We start from the raw sequence: 3,065 nt of genomic DNA on the forward strand, positions 1-3,065 counted from the left end.
TTTCTATACTCTCTTTCACCTATTATTGCCGACAGTTTCCTGTAAATTCCGTCTAAATCCTATGTGCAGCAAACACTGACTGCCACCATTCCTCACGCGGCTGCAGTGTGCACACTGACACTTATATATATAGCAGGTAGGAAAGCGGGATCGCAAAATTCGCTCGACGCTCGCTTGATTTCACACTTTTACAGCAGGAATACACATTCAACAGCTGCCATCTTTGTCAAGAACAGTGTTTACTTGTTATAAAAACATAGTGTCTCTGTTCGTAACCAAGCTGTATCACGCGAAATCACACAAAGACTGACGAAATTTTCGCGTTCGCGAACCTTGCCCAGTAATGTAAATGGCTGCAAGTACAGGGCTATATAGACTGGGACTCGCTCCCACCTCGATTACCCATTGAGTGACTAAGCTAAGCCGAGAGGTGGGAGCGAGTGCCAGTCTATGGGCTATAGGTGGCGCGCAGGCGGCGCACTGCTTTCCAACTTCTGTACAAGCCTCGCCATTGGGACGTTGCAAAAACGTTGCAGCGTTGCGGCGCAAGAATGAGGTCACGAAGAGCGCCGGTAGGTGTTACCTGATTCTGACAGCCATTTACATTACTGGGCAAGGTTCGCGAACGCGAGAATTTCGTCAGTCTTTGTGTGATTTCGCGTGACACAGCTCGGTTACGAACAGAGACAGTATGTTTTTATAACAAGTGAACACTGTTCTTGACATAGAATCAAAGATGGCAGCTGTTGGATGTGTATTCGTGCTGTGAAAGTGTGAAATGAAGCGAGCATTGAACGAATTTTGCGATCCCGCTTTCCTACCTGCTATATATATAAGTGTCACTGTCAGTGTGCACACTGCAGCCGCGTGAGGAATGGCGGCAGTCAGTGTTTGTTGCACAAAGGATTTGGATGGAATTTACAGGAAACTGTCGGCAATAATAGGTGAAAGAGAGTATAGAAACATTAAGAATTTAGTAGTAATTATAGGCAAAATAGAGTAGACAGTAGAGAAACATTGCTCAAGACTTTGGTAGTAAATACATTTCGTGTTTATTTACCATTATTTCTTTCACAGTAACTAAGCGTCCGGAATCGGTCGTCTAGCCTCCAGGCTACGCATCCGGACATCCACTCACACAGTGATCGCGTGACTCGCGTACACGCATGATTGCGCAACGGGACGCTCTGCTGATTGCCGAAAATATACAATATATGCACTGCTGCCGTCTATCCTTTCATCCGCCTCGCTCATCTCATCTCTCGTCTTAGCACGCGAGCTCTCACGCATGAACACCACACATGCAGCATGTCACGCCCCGGGCCGTACGCGCCCCGGGACACCCGGTAACGACTCTCGATCCCTCTCCTCTCCCTCTCTCTCCTATCTCTACACACAAGTACACACACACAACAACACACGACACGGGCAATCAGCAGACCGTCCCGTTGTGCAATCATGCGTGTAAGCGAGTCACGCAAGATCACTGTGTGAGATGGATGTCCGGACGCGTAGCCTAGCGGCTCCTCGTTCGGAACCGGTCGCGTAGCCACGGCTTTTTTTTTTTATTGAGGCGTTCCAAGTGCCTGTGGTTTTACGCACAAGGCAACGCTTTGCTTCGCAATGAATCACATGACAAAATCACAGGCTCAGCGTTGGGCCGTTTCAAATTCAATAACAAAATGAAAGAAGATAAACACTAACCTCATAACCTCATAAATAGTACTATTAGTAGTCTTCAAAAGTCCAAGGGACTATAACGAAGACTGAGGGACAAGTTGATCAAATTGATGGATCAACACTGTGGACTGCAGTGGAAAAAACTGCAAATTTGCAATTTACCAAAGGTGAAGGGAGAGAATTCTAATACGGAGTGACAGAAACAAAGAAGCTAAACTTAGTGTAGCTTAGTGTAGTGTACCTAGGGTGTGTGTGTGTGTGTGTGTGCGTGCGTGCGTGTGTGTGTGCAGGAAAATTGTGTGATGTAGAAGAGCATTTCAGTGACATTTACGTGGTAATATTAGACGATAGAGAGAACATAATCCACATTGTGTCATAACTAGCGCCATTGCATGTTGCCAATCACATGCCGTGGCACCCAATAGTGGTAAGTTGGGAACCGTAAACAGCAAGAATTTCTCTCTGGTGTAATAAGATTGAGCAATTTTTTCATTTAGACCCTAATGTTTAAAGAAATGCTGCAATTTTCGATCACAGTAGCTGAATAGTTGATTGTTTTGGTGGACTATAGAGAGCAGAGAAAGGTCAAGGTGGAAGTGACAGAATTGTGAAGTGCTTGTAATTCGTAGAGAAAGTGAGGGTTGATCGGCAAAATTTGCCAAATGAAGTTTTTTACCCTCCCTAAACTATGAGCATGCATCACATGTGCAATGGTGAGTTGTGGGAGCAGCTAGTATTGTAGACGTGTCAGTTTATTAGGAGAGAAACTTTATATGAATGACATTGCTACAATAGGGGAAAATCCTAATCAGGCTGGTATTTGGAAATTAACGACCATATTTTCATTACTGACTCAGTTCCAAGTGCCTGTATACATAATCATTTGGCTCCACCACAGATGCCAGTGATGGCTATCCATGGTGGAAGTTGAGGTTATAGGCAGAGTTTCGTCGTCATTTAGGCATCCATAGGTTAGTCTAGGTTGGTTGATTGGTGCGCAGATGACTGAAGAGGCCAATCTGAGTACTGAATGTACACCGGCAGTGTGGGCAGGGGATGGTAATTGCTGGCTGTGGGTTCAATGCCTGTGCCTTCCTTCTCTGCCTCCAATGGCAATGCTGTGCTGTGGCAGTCCGGTCTGCTTCACACGTTGTAGCTCCATGATGAAGGATACAACCCATAGCATTCCACTCCCTGCCACGAAACAGTACTGTTCTATTGCCTCTGTTCATAAGGAAGCTCATATTGGCTCCTAGCTCTGTTTCCTCTGATTGGTTAATTCTAAATCTAGTCACCCATGTTCAAGGGCGTCGGAACTGCCGCGGCAGCCGCGGCGACCGCCGAGGCACTTTTTTCAGGCCATAAATTTTCCGTAACCAAAATCA

The 3,065-nt window shown here is 45.8% G+C and overlaps 1 protein-coding gene across 3 annotated transcripts in view; it reads left to right on the top strand.

Annotated features, from left to right (window-relative positions):
- The window catches only part of LOC106805463 (motile sperm domain-containing protein 1-like), a 10,369-nt gene that overhangs the window by 585 nt on the left and 6,719 nt on the right, over positions 1-3,065 (top strand). Inside the window, exon 1 of one of the 3 annotated variants that reach the window (XM_014807054.1) lies at positions 677-689. The exons of the other annotated variants lie outside the window; for them this stretch is intronic. The gene's annotated coding sequence lies outside the window, so the exon portion shown is untranslated. Of the gene's footprint in view, positions 1-676; positions 690-3,065 lie in introns of those variants that run through there. 3 annotated transcript variants of the gene reach the window in all.

Source organism: Priapulus caudatus, unplaced genomic scaffold (genome assembly GCF_000485595.1).
Source record: "Priapulus caudatus unplaced genomic scaffold, Priapulus_caudatus-5.0.1 Scaffold114, whole genome shotgun sequence".
Classification (NCBI taxonomy): domain Eukaryota; kingdom Metazoa; phylum Priapulida; class Priapulimorpha; order Priapulimorphida; family Priapulidae; genus Priapulus; species Priapulus caudatus.